Here is a 22,912-nt window from a genome sequence, read left to right on the forward strand (position 1 = left end):
AGGTTCAAACTTGTAGTAAAGATCCTTGCCGCTTGGCTTTGACTCTGGACTCTGGTGGTCTTCTTTGGGGAACAAACAGTCTGGGCATAACACTACATTCAGCACTTAATTGCAAATTCGAGGAAACCGGGTCCCAGTTCCCTAGACATCACTAAGAATTATGGCTCTTGCTGAAGATTTTTTGAAAAAGTAGGGAAGAAAGTTTACAATGCATACAACATGAAAAACTTTATAGTAATTCCCTTTAAACATCTTTGTTCTGCTAAAATTTCCCCTCTAAATGTCAGCCTTCTCTCCCGCCTCGGCTCCCTTCTTCCTTGTCTCTGACTTTGTTGCCCCATCACCATCTCAATTCTCCTCAATTCTCTGGAATAACGCAGTTCTGGCTCTCAACTTGCCTATTCCACTCAAAAAGATAAAAGCTCAGTAGATGACTGATCTTACTCTGACCTTTTTAAAATGGAAAGCTCAATATCAATCAATTATTTGTCAGAATCGCTGAAAAGGCTGGGCACAGTGGCTCACGCCTGTAATCCAAGCACTTTGGGAGGCTGGGGTGGGCGGATCACTTGAGGTCAGGAGTTCAAGACCAGCCTGGACAACATGGTGAAACCCCATCCGTACTGAAAATACAAAAAGTAGCTGGGTGTGGTGGCATGTGCCTGTAATCCCAGCTACTCGGGAGGCTGAGGCAGGAAAATCACTTGAAACTGGGAGGTTGTGGTGAGCCAAGATCTCACCACTGCACTCCAGCCTGGGTGACAGAGCAGGACTCTGTCTCCGAAAAAAAAGAATGTCTGGAGATGGGTGTGGAAACTGGCTCCTCAGGCTTAGGAGACCTAATTGGGTGCTTCTTTCCAGTTCCACATTCAGTGAAATCATGCCGATAGCTTGAAATTGGCTGTGATTGGAATATTTACACCCCAGGAATTGGTAAGCACTACAAATTATCTTTAAAAAAAGAAGACAGTGAATTATTATTATTATTTTTCTTTTGAGACTGAGTCTCACTCTGTTGCCCAGGCTGGAGTGCAGTGGCACGATCTCAGCTCACTGCAAGCTCTGCCTCCTGGGTTCATGCCATTCTCCTGCCTCAGCCTCCCGAGTAGCTGGGACTACGGGCACCCACCATCACGCCCGGCTAACTTTTTGTATTTTTTGTGTTAGCCAGGGTGGTCTTGATCTCCTGACCTCGTGATCTGCCCGCCTCAGCCTCCCAAAGTGCTGGGATTACAGGCATGAGCCACCGTGCCCAGCCTGAGTTACTTCTTAAACAATTACCAGCATACAACTGACTCACTCTGCAAGATGTACACCAAAGTCTTTTTTTCATTTCTGTGGAGAATGGGGTCTTGCTATGTTGTCCAGGCTGGACTGAAACTCCTGGGCTCAAGCTCTCCTTTTGCATCTGCCTCTCTAAGTGTTGGGATGCAAGTGTGAGCCAATGCACCCCGCCCAAAGTTTTTACCGAACAAATAGGTCCTGTTCTGCAGAAGTCAGTGCCAGGGGCTTGGGTGGGGAATAATTTTTGATGCCAAGCTTAAATAATTGGAAGCATCAGAATCTAGTCTTAAAGAGTTTATTCAAGTGAAGAGCTGGGAACAGCCAATCTGGGAGACAAAGACTCTAGAGAAATGAGATGAGAGTTCCGAAGTCAAAGTCGAAAGTTAAGTTCTTGCTTATAAGCAGAAAACAGAGTCTAGTAGAATGGCAACATTTTCTACACAAGCCTGGTTTATGAGTTACAACAATTTAATTAGTTACAGTTTGTTTTCTTTTCCTTAAGGCTTGTTTTCTTTTCTTTACAGCTGGCTTGCATTTCCTTTCCAATTTAAAAGTGTATTTAGCATTCCATCTTAAGACAGTGTGACAGCTATGAAGTCTTTGTGTGAGAAAGGTAAGCAGGAAGCTAATCTATAATGAAAATCAACAGTAAAGAGGGAAAGAGTCTTTTCTGGTGCCCTTTAGTCATTTGCAACATTTTACAAACAACATAGGTTAGGAAGATGGCTAATCTGGCTGGGCACTGGGGAGCAGTGGCTCATGCCTGTAATCCCAGCACTTTGGGAGGCCGAGGAGGGCAGATCACAAGGTCAAGAAATCAAGACCATCCTGGCCAACATGGCAAAACCCCATCTTTACAAAAGTTAGCTAGATGTGGTGGTGTGTGCCTGTAATCCCAGCTATTCGGGAGGCTGAGGCAGAAGAATCACTTGAACCCATGAGGCAGAGGTTGCAGTGGGCTGAGATTGCATCACTGCACTCCAGCCTGGTGACAGAGTGAGATTCCGTCTCAAAAACATGTTTAAAAGGCCTGGCGCGGTGGCTTATGCCTGTAATCCTAGCACTTTGGGAGGCCGAGGCGGGCGGATCACAAGGTTAGGAGATCGAGACCATCCTGGCTAACACGGTGAAACTTGGTCTCTACTAAAAATACAAAAAATTAGCCAGACATGGTGGCAGGCGCCTGTAGTCCTAGCTACTCCGGAGGCTGAGGCAGGAGAATAGCGTGAACCCAGGAGGTGGAGCTTGCAGTGAGCTGAGATCCGGCCACTGCACTCCAGCCTGGGTGACAGAGTGAGACTCCATCTCAAAAAGAAAAAAACTAAAAAACAAAAACAAAAAAAGAAGATGGCTAATCTATAATCACAAAAACAAAGGTTACAGCTGTCTAGGTTACAGCTGCCTATCACATGACTCAGGCTCCATAATCACATTCCTTTAAGGCTCAAAATAGAGTTTCAATGGCTTAGATTTTGAATTACTTATTTTTACATTTTGTACATAGCGGATATAGTGTAATCCTCATTTGTTTCCCATACCACAGTACGCATTTCACCCAAGATAACCACTGAACATTTTATATATATTTCCCTAATTTTTCCCAAGTATGTATCAATAGATCTTTATCTTATCTGTAAGGGATGACACTATACATCCCATAATATACCTTGGTGTATGTATCTTAGATATTTTTCTTTGTACACACAGAGTCTTTATTTATTTATTTATTTATTTATTTATTTATTTATTTATTGAGATGGAGTCTTGCTCCGTTGCCCAGGCTGGAGTACCGTGGCAGGATCTTGACCCAGTTATTATTATGATGTTAAGAAAAGAATTGTTGGGACAAAAGGTTAAAACATTTCTTATTTTCATAGATGTTGCCAAATTGCTCTCCAAAAAGGTTTGTGCCAATTTTGGTTTCTACCAACAGTGTATGATAAGAATTAAAAAAATATATGGATATTTTTAGGCCAGGTGTAGTGGCTCAGCCTGTGACCCCAGCCTTTTGGGAGGCTAAAGCAGAAGGATTAAGGCCAGGAGTTTGAGACAAGCCTGGACAACAAAGTGAGACCCCATCTCTAAGAAAATATTTTAAAAAATGATTTTCTAGATAAGATTTAATGCTCTAACGGTTGTTGGCAACCATAGCTGAGACTTAGTAGTGATGATGATTGATTTCCTCATGAGCCTTTTGTTCTCTTTCCCTGGTACCTTTATTCATATAATTATCTCTACTCAAAATTCCTTTCCCACATCAGTACATCCCACCAAGTCTTGCAGATTTATTACAAATACCACCTCTAACACAGTGGCTTTCAACTGGGGACATCTGGAAATATTTGAAGACCCCTTTGGTTGTCAGAACCAGAGGTAGAGGGTGTTGCTGGCATGTAGTGGGTAGAGGCCAGGGATGTTGCTAAGCATCCCACAATGTGCAGGACAGCCCCACCAGAATTATGCAGCCCAAAATGTCAAAAGTGCTGAGGTTGAGAAACCCTGCTACAATTTTTTTTTTAAAAAATAGGGTCTCGCTATGTTGCCCAGGCTAGTCTCAAGTTGATTTATCCTTTCTCTGCACACTTGATGCTTACTGTCCATTCTTCAGTTTTGGCATATAATAAATTGCTTTATATTATTGATCACTCTCTGTGTCAGTTCAGATTCTTTTGTCGGAAGTGATAGGACAACATTTAAACAGTGATAGGATACATTTAAACAGTAAATTGAGCTTACTGGCTCACATAACTGAGTTTCTGAGGTCATGCCGATTTCAAGTGCAGCTTGATCCAGTGACTCCAATGATGTCAGTGAGGACCCAGTTCTTTTTTTCCCATTAGTTGTGGTCAGTTTCATCCTAAAGTCCTCCTTTTCCACCTACTTGTGCTATGGGTAAAGAAGATCAAGTTTCATATTCTTATGTTTTACTGTCCAGGGCTTCACAGTAGCCACTAGTCACACGTGGTTCTTGAGAAATCTGTTTAGGTCTGATTTGAGATGTGCTGTAGGTATAAAATACACATGTCAGATTTCAAAGACTCACTATGAAAAAAAAGAATGTAAAATATTGATTTTTTTCTACTATTGACATACTGAAATGATAATATTTTGGTTTAATGGTTTAAATAAAATATATTATTAAAATTAATTTCCTTTTCCTTTTCCTTTTTAAAATGCAGCCAATAGAAAATTGAAATCTGCATATGAGGCTCACATTATATTTCTATTGGATAGCACTGGTATAAGAGATCTTATTGAGATAGAGTCTCACTCTCTGAAATCTTCCTCAAAAGAGAGGAGACGTTTCTTTCCCAAAGACCACACCAAGCATCTCTTTACCTATCGTTGGCTTTGGTTGAGTTTCTGCTTCAATAGTGAACCAATCACCATAGGGAAAATGTATGGATAAGTTGATTGGCTGATGCTGGATACAGGCCCACCCCTGGAGGAGGAGTTGGATCAATATCACCTAAAATTTATGGTTGCGAAGATGAGGGAGGGAGGGAGGGAGGGGGTTTCACACAGGATTTGATTTTTTTTCTTTTTGGGATGGAGTCTCCATCTGTTGCCCAGGCTGGAGTGCAGTGACACGATCTCGGCTCACTGCAACCTCCACCTCCCGGGTTCAAGTGATTCTCCTGCCTCAGCCTCCTGAGTAGCTGGGCTTACAGACGTGCGCCACCATGCCCAGCTAATTTTTGTATTTTTAGTAGAGACGGGGTTTTACCATGTTGGCCAGGCTGGTCTCGAACTCCCGACCTCAGGCGATCTGCCCACCTCCACCTCCCAAAGTGCTGGGATTACAGGCGTGAGCCACCGCGCCCGGCCCACACAGGATATTTTTGATTCTGTTTCAGAAGGTAGGATAAAGGACGTCGACTCTCAGCTCCTAGCTTATGCTCTCAGTTTCAAGTAATTTATAAAAAAAAAGTTTTTGTTATTATACAAATGATGTATATGGATTATTTATAACTTCAAGAGCTGTCCACTGTGCCCTTTAGGTTCACAGTTCTCCCTTGAGTAAGACTGTAAAGCAGTTTTCATCTGATTGTATATGTCTTGAGTACCATGTCTCATTATTCTTTGTGTCACTGTTCATGTCTGACACTGTGCTTTGGCCCCGTGGAGCCAATGAGCAGTAATGGTGATGAACCTGGCGATGGTGGGGACCTCCACGTGCATAGTTAACATTTCTAGAGTTGGGTGCACCCCCACTGGGAAGCATCCAAGCAATGCTCAGGGAGCTGTGCCCACCAGAGCAGCAGTGTGGATTCCTGGTATTTGGAGGGGAGGAAAGAGGGAAGCAGATAAGAAAATACAATCATCCAAGATCGTCCTCAATTTGGGGTAAATGCTATATGGGAATTAAAGGATTCATGGCAGAGGATGGTATATCTGTCAGCCATGGGATGGAGATCTTGGCATTTATGCTAAAGTGATGTTGGCAACCAGTTTGGACAGTGTAGAGGATGGGTTGTAAGGTGGCCAAGGTTGTCCCCATGATCCTCATCTCCTGGTGTTTATATCCTGTGTGATCCCTTCCCCTTGAGTGTGGGCAGGACCTGTGACTTGCTTCTAACCAGGTGACTATGGCAAAGGTGATGGGTTATCATGTTACATAAGATTGTCATGTGTGTCTTGCTGAGAGATTCTGTCCCTTGCAAGCTGCCATCTTGTGAGATGCTCTCTGGACAGGGCCATAGGGCAAAGGGAACTGGGAGTGGCCTCCACTGACAGTGAGCAAGAAGCTACAGCTACAGCCTTCTAGGAACTGAATGTTGCCGGCAATCATGTGGGCTTAAAAGCAGATTCTTCCCCAGTCAGACCTTGATATGAGACCCCACTGCCCTGGCTGGGACTTGGATTGCAGCTTTGCAGAGCACCTACCTAGGCTATGCCTGGACTCCAGACTCACAGAAGCTACCAGATGATAAATGCAGGTCGTTTTATGCTGCTAAGTTTTGGAAATATTGTTACATAGCCATAGATAATGAATACAGATAGATCTGACTTGGAGTGGCGGCTCATGCCTGTAATCCCAGCACTTTGGGGGGCTGAGGTGAGAGGAGTGCTTGATCTCAGGAGTTCAAGCCCAGCCGGGACAACACAGCAAGATCCCGGGGCATGGTGGTGTGCACCTGTAGTCCCAGCTACTCAAGAGGCTGAGGTGGGAGGATGACTTGAGCCCAGGAGCTCGAGATTACAGTTAGCTATGATCATGCCACTGCACTCCAGCCTGGGAAACAGGATGAGGGCCTGTCTAAAAACAACAACAAACAGACCTGAGTGATATGTCCATTTAATTTTCAGCAGGGATTCAGAGCACCTTATAGGGTTGTTCTCATTTTATTGACTAGTATCAGTGAATAGAGAGACACTCTAGTAGCTTAGAAAACACAAGACTCTCTCCATATGTTATTTTATGATGGAGAGACCCCAATATCTGTCATTGATTGGCTGCCATAAATATTTCCAAAAGATGTTCAATCTTAATGATTTCTTGTTCCTTGAAGAATCTTAGTTACACAGAGTGAAAAACTGGTGGAGAATCTTAGGTGAATACCCTTTTGTTAGTGATAGAATTAGTTTTTACTTGGCAAAGGAAAGGGAGCTAGAAATTGTGCTCTTGAAGGCACACAACCTGAATTTTCAAAGGCTGTTTTTTCAGATCCTGCTAATGGGGAACAGAGAGAAAACTGCCTTGGAAGGGCAATCAGCTTCAAACCACACCACCCCTGAAGGAGAAATTTCAATTCTAAAAATATACTACCAAGCACGCCAATTGAAAGAGAAATGCCTAATGGTTGTGGAAAATCTTTATGCCCAGAGAAACTGGTCACATTAAGGTTCTGTCTTGCTTTTATCTGCTGTGAACACAATGTATGTTGATGCATCAACCCATTGTTCTCCCTTTTCAGGAGTTTCATCTTAGATAACATCAAACCGTGGGAGTTCACAAAATCAATGCATTGCTGTTCTCTTATTTCCTATTTAGTATGTGCTAGAATCTGCCCTACCATCTAAGGTTCGCACATTTCTGCTTTTAAATTTTTAGAATTTATTTTGCTTTTTTAATTTTTTTGAGACAAGATCTCACCCTGTTGCCCAGGCTGGAATGCAATGGTGCGATCTCGGCTCACTGCAACCTCCCCCTCCAAGGTTCAAGTGATTCTCCTGCCTCAGCTCCCCGAGTAGCTGGTATTACAGACACCCACCACCACGCCCAGCTAATTTTTGTATTTTTGGTAGAGATGGGGTTTCACCATGTTTGCCAGGCTGGTCTCGAACTCCTGACCTCAGTTGATTCATCTGCCTTGGCCTCCCAAAGTGCTGGGATCACAGGCGTGAACCGCCACACCTGGCCTATTTAACTTTGTTTTTGTTTTACAGACAAGGTCTGGCTGTGTCACCCAGGCTGGAGTGCAGTGGCACGATCATAGCTCACTGCAGCCTTAAACTCCTGGGTTCATGCGATCCTCCCTCCTCAGCCTCATGAGTACCTGGGACTACAGATGTGTACCACTAGGCCTAGCTAATTAAAAAAATTTTTTTTTTTGTAGAGATAGGGTCTTGCCATGTTGCTCAAGCTGGTCTCAAACTCCCTGACTCAAATGATCCTCCCGCCTGGGCCTCCCAAAGCACTGGGATTACAGGTGTGAGCCACTGCAGTCGGTCCATGTTTTTATGCCATGAAATGATATATTCTTGAAGACCTCCATGATACAAGGTGCATGCCAAAGGAGTTTGATCTTTTTTCTTGCCTTTTGTGACATAACAACTCTGGAGGAGGCAGCCAGGGCTCAAAAGCTGATAAAAAAGCTTCATGGACTCCATGTTCCAAAGAAAGAAGAAAATAACTGGAGTCCCCTCTTCCATTAAGAAGTAATCAAATAGGTCAGGCATGGTGGCTCATGCCTATAATCCTAGCACTTTGGGAGGTCGAGGCGGGCAGATCACTTGAGGTCAGGAGTTCAAGACCAGCCTGGCCAACATGGAGAAACCCCGTCTTTACTAAAAATACAAAAAAGTTAGCTGAATGTGATGGCATGCACCTGTAATCCCAGCTCCTCAAGAGGCTGAGGCAGGAGAATCGCCTGAACCCAGGAGGCAGAGGTTACAGTGAGCCAAGATTGCGCCATTGCACACCAGCCTGGGCTACAGAGTGAGACTCAGTCTCAACAACAACAACAACAACAACAACAAAAGTAACCAAACTACTTTGCTATCCACAGCCTCACTCTATCCCATCCTGCATCCCCACCTGTGTACTGGGGGATGGAAGATGTTATCAAACTGAACTGAGTTCTGCTCGCCTGCACAGTAAGGCCAGATCTCCACACGGAGGTTTGCAGCAGGAGAAGGGAAGGCATTTATATGCAGGGTGCCAAGCAAGGAGAATTAAGCAGCTAATGCTTACGTCCTGACCTCCCTGATGGCTTGCAGCTAAGGGTTTTTAAAAGCAGGGGTAAATTTTAAGAAAGAAGTTATGGGCCAAATCGTAAATCAGTACATGGAGGGTACACCTTGGTGTTTGGCCTAAAAAGGCAGGATACCTTGAAGTGGGGGCCCACAGGTTATAGGCAGATTCAAAGATTTTCTGATTTGCAGTTGGTTAATGAAGAGAAGCTTTGTTTCAAAACTTGGGGTCAGCAGAAAAGAACGTTAGCTTCTGGCTTCCTCCAGGCCCTTCAGGAAGAAATTTAGAACAAAGAGTGGTGGTCAGAGGTTGGTCATCAGTCTCCCCTCATCTGAGGTCTGTGTGCCTCTGGATTCATTTGGTAGGGGTCTCGGTTTTTGAAAAACAACTCTGGGATGTATGTTTTTTATTTTATTTTTTTCTGTTTTTTTGTTTTTTTGAGATAGGGTCTCACTCTGTCGCCCAGGCTGGAGTGCAGTGGCGTGATCTTGGTTCACTGCAACCTCTGCCTCGTGGGTTCAAGTGATTCTCCAGCCTCAGCCTCCCAAGTAGCTGGGATTACAGGCATGAGCCACCGGGCCTGACCTTTTTGTTTTCTTTTCAATTGAGATAGAGTCTCACTCTGTTGCCCAGACTGGAGTACAATGGTGCGATCTCAGCTCACTGCAACCTCCACCTCCCAGGTTCAAGCGATTCTCATGCCTCCACCTTCTGAGTAGCTGAGACTACAGGCATGAGCCACCACTCCCAGGTAATTTTTGTATTTTTAGTAGAGATGGGATTTCACCAGGTTGGCCAGGCTGGTCTCGAACTCCTGACCCCAGGTGATCTGCCTGCCTCGGCCTCCCAAAGTGCTGGGATTACAGGCATGAGCCACTATGCCCAGCCACATTTCAATTGGAGTTACATTTTATTTTTTCCCACTTTATTGAGCCATAATTTACATACAATAAAGTATACCATTTTAGGGCTATATTTAGATAAGTTTTGACAAATGCATACACCATGTCAATTAAGCTATAGAACATTCTCGTTAGACCCCCCAGAGATCCTTTTGCAATTAATCCTTACCTTCATCTCCAACTCTAGCTGCTGTCATTGTTTCCCTTCTCTAGAATTTTATATAAATGCAATCATACAGCATGTATTCTTTTGTTGTTTGTTGTTATTGTTGTTGTTTTGAGACAGAGCCTTGCTTTGGCTCCCCAGGTTGGAGTACAGTGGTGTGATCACAGCTTACTGCCATCTCGACCTCCCAGGCCCAAGGGATCCTCCTACCTCACCCTCCTGAGCAGCTGGGACTACAAGTGCATGCCACCATGCCCAGCTAATTTTTATTTTATTTTTTGTAGATACGGAGTCTCACAATATTGCCCATGCTAGTCTCAAACTCCCGGGCTCAAGCAATCCTCCTGCCTTGGCCTCCCAAAGTGGTAGGATTACAAGCATCAGCCACTGCCTTCAGTTTCGTGCTCTCTTCTCAATCTGGCTTCTTTCACTGAGCATAATGGTTTTAAGATTCATTTAATTTCACTTATTTTATTGTTTGTATCAATAGCACATACCTTCTTTTTTTTTTTTTTTTTTGAGACAGTCTTACTCTGTCACCCAGGCTGGAGTGCAGTGGTACAATCTCAGCTCACTGCAACCTGCACCTCCAGGGTTTATGTGATTCTTCTGCCTCAGCCTCCTGAGTAGCTGGGATTACAAGCGTACACCACCATGCCTGGCTAATTTTTGTATTTTTAGTAGATATTGGGCTTCACCATGTTGGCCAGGCTGGTTTCGAACTCCTAATCTCGGGTGATCCGCCTGCCTTGGCTTCCCAAAGTGCTAGGATTATAGGCGTGAGCCACCATGCCCGGCTGCACATACCTTCTGATTGTTGAGTAGAACTCCATTGTATGGATAGACCACCATTTATTTATTCTGCTTTTCCTTTTTATGTTAAATTGGGAAGAAAAGGAATTCTTACAACACTGGCACTTATTATTTAGAAACAGGTCATCCCTGTCTTTTCTTACTCAGGCCTTGTTTTTAAGTCTGCAGTCAAGCTCTTTACAGTTTTCTTTATGAGCCCCCTTGCTCTTTTCTTATTGTGTTGATTTCTAGGAACTTGATAGTTTGTTACTGGAAGAGAATAATTTCTCTTTAACATTAGCTTAATGGTTGTTGCTAGTATAATGGGAAGCTATTGATTTTGTGTGTATGTGCATTCATCTTATATTGGGCTATAATTTGGAATGCTTGGTGGTTCTAATACCTTTTTTAGTTGAGTCTCTTGGATTTTGGGGGATTTACAGTCTCATCACCTGTAAATAATGACGACGTGACCTCTTTTCTATTTTTTTTTTTTTTTTGAGACAGAGTCTCACTCTTTCACCCAGGCTGGAGTGCAATGGTATGATCTCAGCTGACTGCAACCCTCGCCTCCCAGGTTCAAGTCATTCTCCTGCCTCAGCTTCCCGAGTAGCTGGGAATACAGGCGCATGCCACCACGCCAGGCTAATTTTTGTATTTTTTAGTAGAGATGGGGTTTCACCATGTTGGGCAGGCTGGTCTTGAACTCCTAACCTCAGGTGATCCACCTGCCTCAATCTCCCAAAGTGCTGGGATTACAGGTGCGAACCACTGTGCCTGGCCTTCTTTTCTTTTTTTTTTTTGACACATTATCTCGCTCTGTCATCTAAGCTGGAGTGCAGTGGTATGATCATGGCCACTGCAAACTCAACCTCCCAGGCTGAAGTGATCCTCCTACAGCAGACTCCCGAGTACCCAAGTAGCTGGGACTACAAGTGCATGCCACCACATCTGGCTCATTTTTAATTTTTTTTGTAGAGAAGGTGAGGGGTGGGGGGTGGTCTCACTTTGTTGCACAGGCTGGTCTCAAACTCCTGGACTCAAGCAGTCCTCCTGCTTCAGCTTCCCCGGGCTGTGATCTCCTTTTCTAAGAGTGACACTTACTCCTTTTTCTTACGTGTGTAATCTCTGAGGAAAGGGAGAAAAATGGGAGGAGATGATTGGGGTGCAGTTGTAGAGAGACAAAGAGAAGAGGCAAAATGAAGCAGCTTGAACTCCTGATGTTGGGTGGGACAAGAATGAATTAAGTGGACTCCCTGGGGCTTAGTTGACAGAAGGGTAGTTGGAAAAGTCCAAGCAAGAGTTCATTTCCTATGTCAGTAAATTGTATAAGGTGTGGCCCTTTTCCTTTATTTCTAGTCTCTGCCCCAAGCATCAGAGGATCTTTGAGCAAAGGAGGGAGGGGGCAGCATGTAAGAGCAGACCACTCCCCACAGATCAATCTTTCTCCCCACTCCAAAGCTGGTCCTATCGGGAAGGGGAGTAGGAGATGATGCATCAGAGTCCAGGCACTATCAGGGACTTTGGGGCCGGGCGCAGTGGCTCATGCCGGTAATCTCAGCACTTTGGGAGGCTGAGGCAGAGGATCGCTTGAGCCCAGGAGTTCTAGATCAGCCTGGATAACAAAGTGAGATCCCATTTCTACAAAAAATATTAAAAAATTAGCTGGGAGTGGTGGCGTGTGCCTGTAGTCCCATCTACTCGGGAGGCTGAGAGGAGAGAATTATTTGAGCCTTGGGAGGTCAAGGCTGCAGTGAGCTGTGATCACACCACTGCATTCCAACTTGAGCAACAGAGCAATATCGTATCTCAAATAAAGGGGGTGGGGTGGAGGGACTTTGGGAAAACTGAGGACATGAAAGCCACGGGGTTTGCTAGGGAATCTCTTTTTTTTTTTTGAGACGGAGTCTCGCTCTGTCGCCCAGGCTGGAGTGCAGTGACCGGATCTCAGCTCACTGCAAGCTCCGCCTCCCGGGTTCACGCCATTCTCCTGCCTCAGCCTCCCGAGTAGCCGGGACTACAGGCACCCGCCACCTCGCCCGGGTAGTTTTTTGTATTTTTTAGTAGAGACGGGGTTTCACCGTGTTAGCCAGGATGGTCTCGATCTCCTGACCTCGTGATCCACCCGTCTCGGCCTCCCAAGGGATGTCTCTTAATGGTGGAAAAGGAAGGTTCAATAGAGAGTGGTCGAAGGAAGAGACTGGAAAAATAATAAATCGGGTTTTTTTTTTTTTTGGACATAATGTTTAACCAGTTGCTTTTACAATGTCAACTGTATTTCTATCATCCCTGTTTTAGGAAGGGTGCAGTTAAGACTAGAGAAGACATTGTCATTTGGGGCAAAAGCCCATCTATCTCATCGTTGTAGAGACATCCTTCTCTGAGTCAGACTTGGATTTTGACTTTCATGGCACTACCAGATGGGCAGCACCAGATAGAGCATATCAAGAACCTTGTTACTAAGACAGGCACTAGTGAAAATGGGGGCTGCCCCTGCAGCTACTCTATTGGGCCACTAGATAGCGCTTCTGCTTCGAGGAGGTAAAATGCTAAACCAAGCAATGGTGCTTTAGATGGTTTAAAGATAAGGAAGCAACTAACGGAAGTAATTTCCGGGACAGGACTCTAAAAAGCCTATTTGGAAGAGAAGTATAGACGCTCATTAGGCAGCGTGGAATGAGTATGGTCTAGAAAATTGCTTGTATTCCATATGAAAAATTTATATTGCTAAACAAGGAAATTAAAGACACAATGAGATACCACTTCATCCCTATTAGGATGGATATTATATATAATATAGATATTAAGTGGAAAAATATACATTATTTATTTATAATGTATAATATATAAAATTTATAATACATTTATTATTATATAATATAATGTATTTATTATATATATTTTTATATATAAAATGGAAAATAATGTAAATGTTGGTTAGAATGTGGAGAATTTGGAGCCCTGATTCATTGCTGGTGGGAATTTCAAATGGTGCAGCCACTTTGAGAAACAGTTTGGTGGTTCTTCAAAAAGTGAAACAGAATTGATGTATGATTCACTCCTATGTATATAAATATACCCAAAAGAATGGAAATCAGGGACTCAGACATTTGTACACCAACATTCTTTCAAAAAACAGAAGCAACCCACGTCTATCAACAGATGAATGGATAAACAACATGTGGTATATACATGCAATGAAATATTATTCAGTCATACATGGAATGAAGTTCTAATACATGCTACAACATGGATGAACCTTGAAAACATGCTAAGTGAAATATGCCAGGCACAAAAGGCTGCTGTATGATATCATTCCACTTATATGAGGTACCTAAAATGGGCAAATTCATAGAGACAGAAAGTAGAACAGAGGTTAATAAAGCAGAGGCTGGGTGCAGTGGCTCACAACTGTAGTCTCAGCACTTTGGGAGGCCAAGACAAGCAGATCACTTGAGGTCAGGGGTTCGAGACCAGCCTGGCCAACATGGTGAAACCCCATCTCTACTACTACTAAAAATACAAAAATTAGCTGGGGGTGCTGGTGCATGCCTGGAATCCCAGCTACTTGGGGGGCTGAGGCAGGAGAATCACTTGAACCCACAAGGCGGAGATTGCAGTGAGCCAAGATTGTGATACTGCACTCCAGCCTGGGTGACAGAGTGAGAGCGAGACTCCATTTCAAAAAACAAACCAACCAACCAAAAAACGGAAAGCAGAACAGATGTTGCCAAGGGAAAATGAAAAGATGTAGTTTAATAGGTCCAGAGTTTGTTTGGGATGATGACAAAGTTCTGAAAATGGGCAGTGGTCATGATTCATTGCACAACATTATGAATGTACCTAATGCTACTGAGCTGTATGCTAAAGAATAGTTAAATAGGCCAGGCGCAGTGGCTCACGCCTGTAATCTCAGCACTTTGGTAGGCTGAGGAGGGCGAATCATCTGAGGTCAGAGTTCCAGACCAGCCTGGTGAAACCACGTCTATACAAAAAAATACAAAAATTAGCTGGGCATGGTGGCATGTGCCTGTAATCCCAGCTACTCAGGAGGCTGAGGCAGGGGAATTGCTTGAACTCGGGAGGCAGAGCTTGCAGTGAGCCTAGATCGCTCCACTGCACTCCAGCCTGGGCAACAGAGCAAGACTCTGTCTCAAAAAAAAAAAAAAAAAAAAAAAGAATAGTTAAATGGAAAAAATTATGCTGTGTATATTTTACCACAATAAAAATAAACAAATAGCTGGCCAACATGGTGAAACCCTGTCTCTACTGAAAATAAAAAATACAGGCCAGGTGCGGTGGCTCACGCCTGTAATCCCAGCACTTTGGGAGACCAAGGCGGGCAGATCACGAGGTCAGGAGATGGAGACCATCCTGCTAACATGGTGAAACCCCGTCTCTACTAAAAGTACAAAAAATTAGCCAGGTGTGGTGGCCGGCACCTGTAGTCCCAGCTACTCAGGAAGCTGAGGCAGGAGAATGGTGTGAACCCGGGAGGTGGAGCTTGCAGTGAGCCGAGATGGGCCACTGCACTCCAGCCTGGGTGGCAGAGCAAGACTGCGTCTCAAAAACAACAACAACAATAACAACAACAAAATTAGTCAGGTGTGGTGCCACATGCCTGTAATCCCAGCTACTTGGGAGGCTGAGGCAGGAGAATCACTTGAACCTGGGTGGTGGAGGTTGCAGTGAGCCGAGATCGCACCGCTGCACTCCAGCCTGGGCAACAAGTGAGACTCCATTTAAAAAAAAAGAAAAATATTTATTAATAAAGCTATGCCCTCTGATATTTGTTTTTGGCCAAGAAAGCTGCTCTTGACATTTTATTAGCTAACTTGCAGTTGGATGTAAAGGCCTATAATCAAAATATACCAAGGTGGGCAGATCACTTGAGCCAGGAGTTCAAGACCAGCCTGGGCAATATGGTGAAACCTCATCTCTACAAAAAGTACAACATTTAGCTGGCCCTGGTTGTGTGTGCCTGTAGTTCAAGCTACTCGGGAGGCTGAGGCATGAGGATCACCTGAGCATGGGAAGTCGAGGCTGCAGTAAACTGAGATTATGCCACTGCATTCCTGCCTGGGTGACAGACCGAGACCCTGTCTTAAAAAACAAACAATCAAAACAATAAAAGACAAAGATAAAAGAAATACAAATGGCTTTTAAATACATGAAAAGATGTTCAACTAAAACTATACTGAGATAGCATTTTTTTCATCTATCACATAGCATAGACAACACATTTAAATAACATGCTGCATCAGTAAAGGTGAATAAAAGGCACCTTTGTACAACTCTAGTAGGGCTATAAACTAGTACTGCCCCTCTGGAGGGCATTTTAATCTACCAAACTATGCTGTAAGAGAACAGATGAATGTTCTCTTACATTTGACCCAAGGAAATTGCACTTAAAAATTTATCATACAGATAAACTTGCAGGTGTGAAACATATACATAAAAGTCACTCTGCAGCATTGTTTGATGTAACGATACATTAGAGACAACCTAAATGTCCATCATTTGGGGGCTGATTAAATAAAGTTTGATATAGCCATTCCATGGAATACTATGCAGCTATAAAAGATACATAAATTGTAGCACTATCAGAGGCAGGAGGATCGCTTGAGTCCAAGAGTTCAAGACTAGCCTCAGTAACATAACAAGACCTTGCTGCCACAAAAAAAAAAAAAAAAAAAAAAAAAAAAAACCACAAAAATTATTCGGTTGTAGTGGCAGGTGCCTGAAGTCCCAGCTACTCAGGAGGCTGAGGTGGGTGGATTGCCTGAGCCCAGGAGGTCGCAGTGAGCCATTATCATGCCTCTGCACTCCAGCCTGGGTGACAGAGAGAGACCCTGACCACCCCAAAACAAAAAAAAGAAGGAAATAAAGCAGGAAGAAAGTTAGAAGCTCTTTACGTAATGATAGAGTTGCCATATCTCTATGTATAGATTCTGAGTCAGGGTCTCCCTCTGTTGCCCAGGTTGAAGGGCAATGGCATGATCATAGCTCACTGCAGACTCCAACTGTTAACTCAAGCAATCCTCCTCCACCTCAGCCTCCTGAGTAGCTGGGTCTACAGGCGCATGCCACCATGCCTGGCTAATTTTTGCATTTTTAGTAGAGACAGGGTTTCACCATGTTGGCCAGACTGGTCTCAAACTCCTGGCCTCAAGCGATCCTCCTTGGCCTTCCCAAGTACTTATAGATGTGAGCCATCATGCCCGGCCCAGATTGCCATATATATATATATATATATATATATATATTTTTTTTTTTTTTTTTGAGACAGAGTTTCGCTCTTGTCACCCAGGCTGGAGTGCAATGGTGCAATCTCGGCTCACTGAAACTTCTGCCTCCCAGGTTCAAGGGATTCTCCTGCCTCAGCCTCCTGAGTAACTGGGATTATACGCAAAAGCCACCACACCTGGCTATTTTTTTTGTATTTTTAGTAGAGATGGGGTTTCACCATGTTGGTCAGGCTGGTCTTGAACTCCTGACCTCAGGTGATCCGCCCGCCTCCACCTCCCAAAGTACTGGGATTATAGGCATGAGCCACTGCGCCCGGCCGAGGCTGCCATATTTTTAACTGCAAAAGCAAATTGCAGAGGAGTACACATTATACTGTGTACTATAATTTGTAGTAAAAATGTATTGAAAACAGGAGGGGGATGGTGGCTCACACCTATAATCTCAGCACTTTGGGAGGCCAAGGCAGGAAGATCACTTGAGCCCAGGAGTTCGAGACCAGCCTGGGCAATATAGTGAGACCTTATCTCTACAAAACTAAAAATAAAAAAATTAGCCTGGCATGGTGCTATGCACTTGTAGTTCCAGCTACTTAGGTGGCTGAGGTGGGAGGATCACTTGAGTCCAATGGGTTGAGGTTGCAGTGAGCCATGATTGAGCCACTGCACTCTAGCTTGGGTGACAGAGTAAGACCCCGTCTCTTAAAAAATGTATTAAAAACAGGCCGGGCGCGGTGGCTCAAGCCTGTAATCCCAGCACTTTGGGAGGCCGAGACGGGCAGATCACGAGGTCAGGAGATCGAGACCATCCTGGCTAACCCGGTGAAACCCCGTCTCTACTAAAAAGTACAAAAAACCAGCCGGGCGAGGTGGCGGGCGCCTGTAGTCCCAGCTACTCGGGAGGCTGAGGCAGGAGAATGGCGTAAACCCGGGAGGCGGAGCTTGTAGTGAGCTGAGATCTGGCCACTGCACTCCAGCCTGGGCGACAGAGCGAGACTCCGTCTCAAAAAAAAAAAAAAAAAAAAAAAATTAAAAACAATATATAAATATGTGCTTTTTACTTTTATTTATTCATTTAGAGATAGTGTCTCGACCTCGGCTCACTGCAATCTCTGCCTCCCAGGTTCAAGCGATTTCCCTGCCTCAGCCTTCCAAGTAGCTGGGATTACAGGTGCCTGCCACTCTGCCTGGCTAATTTTAGGGGGGAGATTTTTAGTAGAAATGGAGTCTCACCATGTTGGCCAGCTGGTCTCAAACTCCTGACCTCAAGTGATCCACCCACCTTGGCCTCCCAAAGTGCTGGGATTACAGGGGTGAGCCACTGTGCCTGGTCGCAAACTTCTGGTTTAATGAGTGTTAAGGATGAGGTGATGGGGAGTGATCAGAGCAATAGAGACTGATCAAAGAAAGGTGTGACCAAACGTGCAAATGTTTCATAAGGGATGCCCTGAAGTGTTAAGACAGAGGGAGTGCACGGAGGGACAACCATTGTCTTGACTAAACTATCAGCCCCTTGAGGACAGGGATTATGTCCTATGTAATCCAGGGATTGGGGCTGTAGAGTCATACGAACTCTATGAAATCAAGGCAAGTCATCACCAGCTATAGACTGAATAAGTGTTGCCTCCTGCATACACACAGGAGAATTTTCTTTTTTTTTTTTTCTTTTAAGACAGGATCTCTTTCTGTTGCCGAGGCTGGAGTACAGTGGCACAATCACAGTTCATTGCAACCTCGAACTCCTGGGCTCAAGAGATCCTCCCATCTCAGCCTCCCAAGTAGCTGGCAGTATAGGAGCACATCACCATGCCTGGCTAATTTTTTTATTTTTAGTAGAGATGAGGTCTTGGTATGTTGCCCAGGCTGGTCTCAAACTCCTAGGCTCAAGCAGTCCTCCCTCCCCGGCCTCTCAAAGTGCTGGGATTACAGGCATGAGACACTGTGCCTGGTCAAATATGTGCTTTTTCTGTGGAACATAATTCTGGGAAGAATCACGTAAAAGTCGCTCATTGATACTTCCATGGCCGGGCGCGGTGGCTCAAGTCTGTAATCCCAGCACTTTGGGAGGCCGAGGCGGGCGGATCACAAGGTCAGGAGATCGAGACCACAGTGAAACCCCGTCTCTACTAAAAATACAAAAAATTAGCCGGGCGCGGTGGCGGGCGCCTGTAGTCCCAGCTACTCAGGAGGCTGAGGCAGGAGAATGGCGGGAACCCGGGAGGCGGAGCTTGCAGTGAGCCGAGATCGCGCCACTGCACTCCAGCCTGGGCAACAGCGTGAGACTCCGTCTCAAAAAAAAAAAAAAAAAAAAAAAAAAAAAAAAAAAAGATACTTCCATGAAGAGGAAATGGTAGTCTGGAGGGAGATATTCTCTTTGGAGGTGCCTTTTGAGTTTCAACTATGTAAATGTACATTTTGCCCAAAAATAAGTAAATAAATGAAAAAGCAGATGACTAATCCCTAAAATTTTGCTCAAGGCTATTTGCGTGGAGTTAAGGTGACAAGGCAAACAAGATATCTTAGACAGTAATGATTTTGACATTGGTAATGATACTAGTAGCCAATATTCAATGCTTTCTGTATGCCAGGCCTTGATTATAAAGTGCATTTTTATGTGGTAGGCTGCAGAATAGTCCCTCAAAGGATGGCCATGTCCTAATCCCTGTAAATGTTACCTTATTTAGAAAAAGGGTCTTTGAATGGCCGGGCGCAGTGGCTTACGCCTGTAATACTAATACTTTGGGAGGCCGAGGCGGGTGTATTGCCTGAGCTCAAGAGTCCTAGACCAATCTGGGCAACACGGTGAAACCCCGTCTCTACTAAAAAAATTCAAAAAATTAGCCAGGCATGGCGGTGTGTGCCTGTATCCCCCACCTATTCAGGAGGCTGAGGCAGAAGAATGGCTTGAACCTGGGAAGCGGAAGTTGCAGTGAACCTTGATCGTGCCACTGCACTCCAGACAGGGTGACAGAGCCAAACTCCATCTCCGAAAAAAAAAAAAGAAAGAAAGAAAGAAAGAAAGAAAAAGGGTCTTTGAAGATGTGATTAAGGATTTTGAGATGGCCAGGTGTGGTGGCTTATGCCTGTAATCCCCGCACTTTGGGAGGCCGAGGAGGGTGGATCACCAAAGGTAAGGAGTTCGAGACAAGCCTAGCCAACATGGCAAAACCCTGTCTCTTTTAAAAATACAAAAATTAGCTGGGCGTGGTGGCACGTGCCTATAATCCCAGCTATTCAGGAGGCTGAGGCAGGAGAATGGCTTGAACCTGGGAGGCAGAGGTTACAATGAGCTGAGATCTCACCACTGCACTCCAGCCTGGGCAACGAGTGAGACTCTGTCTCCAAAAAAAAAAAAAAAAAAAAGGTCTTGAGATGGGGAGATTATTCTGGATTCTATCATGTATATTCTTTTTTTTTTTTTTTTGAGACAGAATCTTGCTCAGCCATCCAGGCAGGAGTGCAGTGGTGCAATCATGGCTCACTGCAGCCTCCACCTTCTGGGCTCAAGCAATCCTCCCACCTCGGCCTAGTAAGTAGCTGGGACCACAGGCGTGCACCCCCAAGCCCAGCTAATTTTTTGATTTTTTGTAGATAAGGTCTCACCATGTTGCCCAGGCTGCTCTCGAACTCCTGGGCTCAAGTAATCCTCCCAAAGTGCAGGATTAGAGGCATGAACCATCACGTCCAGCCACATATATTCTTTTAAGAGGGAGGCAGAGGGAGAATGGACAACATACAGAGAAGGTGACATGAAGACAGAGCAGAGGGAGACTTGAAGATGCTAGGCTTGAAGAGTGCAGTGAAATGGCCACAAGCTAAGGAATGCTGGCAGCTACCAGAAGCTGAGGGAGGAAAGGCAAAGATTCTCCCGCTAGAGCCTCCGGAGGGAGTACATCCCCTGCTGACGTGTTGACTTCAGCCCAGCAATAGTGATTTCATATTCCTAGCCTCTAGAACTAGGAGGGAATAAATTTCATTTGCTTTTAGCCACCACGTTGCTGAAAATTTGTTATAGCACCATTGGAAGTGGACACGCATTTCAAAACCAGAGTATTCAACTAAGTCCTCATCTTCATCCTTCACTGTGTTCAGAGCTTTAGGGATACTGCTTTCTTTCAATTTGATACTCAGGGCTCTCTTGCCCCTCCTCCTCCAGCTTTATTAAGGTATAATCAACAAATACAAATTGTGTACATTTACAGTGTGCAACATGAGGTTTTGATGTATGTATACATTGTGAAATGATTAAATCAAGCTACTTAATATATTCATCACTTCACCTTTATTTGTGGTGAGAACATTTAAAATCTATTTTTTTTTTTTTTTTGAGACGGCACCTTGCTCTGTCACCCAGGCTGGATTGCAGTGGTGCGATCTCAGCTCACTGCAATCTCCAACTCCTGGGTTCAAGTGATTCTCATGCCTCAGCCTCCTGAGTAGCTGGGATTACAGGAGCCCACCACAATGTCTGGCTCATTTTTGTATTTTTAGTAGAGACGGGGTTTCACCAGGATGGACCAGGCTGGTCTTGAACTCCTGCCCTCGGCCTCCCAAAGTGCTGGGATTACAGGCATGAGCCACCGCACCTAGCCAACATCTACTTTTTTAGCTAATTTCAAGCATACAATACATTGTTATTAACTAGAGTCACCACACAGTATAATAGCTCTCCTGAATTTATTCATCCTATCAACTGAAACTTTGTACCCTTTGACCAACATCATCCTGTCAGGGCTCCTTTTCGCTACTGGGTCTTTGAATGTGCTGTTCCCTCTGCCTGGAATATTTTCTCCCACTCTTTCCCTGGTTAACTCCCACCATTCCTTCTGATATCAGCTCAGAGAGCACTTTCCCAGAAAAACTTTTACAGCTTTATTTCCTAGCTTTGGGTTTGTATACTTCCAGATGGACATTCTCTAAGATAAAGACCCCTGGAAGAAACCCAGGTCGGAGGCAAATTATGTAACATATTTCTTACAACAGCCCAGGGAGGTAGGTGTTATGATCTTATTTTATAGATGACGAAATGGAGACAAAAAGAAGTTACATAATTTGCCTACACACAGGTAATAAGGGGCATAGCTAGAAGTTAAACCCAGGTCTGCCAACTCCAGAGATGTGTGCATGTATAGGTGTGTATGTATATTGTGTATGTGTGTATATATGTGTGTGTATGTATATATGTGTGTATGTGTGTATAGATGTTTGTATGTATATATGTGTGTGTATATGTGTGTATGTATATATTGTGTATGTGTATATGTGTATATGTATATTTGTGTATATGTGTGTATAAATATGTATGTGTGTATACATGTATGTATACACATATGTATATGTGTATATATGTGTATGCATGTGTGCATATGTGTTTCTGTATATGTGTGTATGTATATATGGCTATATATGTGTGCATATGTGTATGTGTGTATGTGTATGTATGTGTGTATACATGTGTATGTATGTAAGTATATGGATATGTATGCATGTATGTGTGCATATGCATATGTATGTGTGTATGTGTGTATATATATGGGTGTGTATGTATAATGTATAATATATACATACATACATGGGTGTGTAAAAAAGGATGCTCTTTTAAAATTATTTGAACATTTAGAAATATTAAAATAAATATTATTTTAAAATAAAATAAAATAATAGAACCAGGTGCTGTGACATGCATCTGTAGCCCCAGTTACTAGGGAGGCTGAGGCAGGAGGATTGCCCAGGAGTTCAAGGCTGCAGTGAGCTATGATCATTCCTGTGGATAGCCACCATACTCCAGCCTGGGCAATATAGAGAGGCTCTGTCTTTAAATAAAACAAAATAAAATATTATAAAACAAAAATATTATAAAATAACATTAAACATTAAAAAAAGTTCTTATTTTGCAAAATAAGTCGTTGCAATCCTATATCAGTCACACACACACGCACGCACGCACGCACACACACACGCATGCACACACACACATTTGGAAATTTGATCATCTGTAAAGTCTCCTAGCCTAGCTTGGGAACCAGCTGGCTTAAACCTGTTTCCTTGTGCTTCATTTTGGAGAACATCACGGCTCCTTCAGTTTCTGTCCAGTTCTCCCTGGGTA

The 22,912-nt window shown here is 44.0% G+C and overlaps 1 long non-coding RNA gene across 1 annotated transcript in view; it reads right to left on the minus strand.

Moving 5' to 3' along the window:
* Positions 1 to 1,406: 1,406 nt before the first annotated feature.
* The window catches only part of LOC105494868 (uncharacterized), a 36,398-nt gene continuing 14,892 nt past the window's right edge, over positions 1,407 to 22,912 (minus strand). The window contains exons 2-3 of the long non-coding RNA XR_011608760.1: positions 11,569 to 11,689; positions 1,407 to 4,286 (exon numbers count right to left, since the gene is read on the minus strand). This is a non-coding gene — a long non-coding RNA (uncharacterized lncRNA). The remainder of the gene's footprint in view (positions 4,287 to 11,568; positions 11,690 to 22,912) is intronic.

The sequence above is a fragment of the Macaca nemestrina genome, chromosome 10 (assembly GCF_043159975.1).
Source record: "Macaca nemestrina isolate mMacNem1 chromosome 10, mMacNem.hap1, whole genome shotgun sequence".
Classification (NCBI taxonomy): Eukaryota; Metazoa; Chordata; class Mammalia; order Primates; family Cercopithecidae; genus Macaca; species Macaca nemestrina.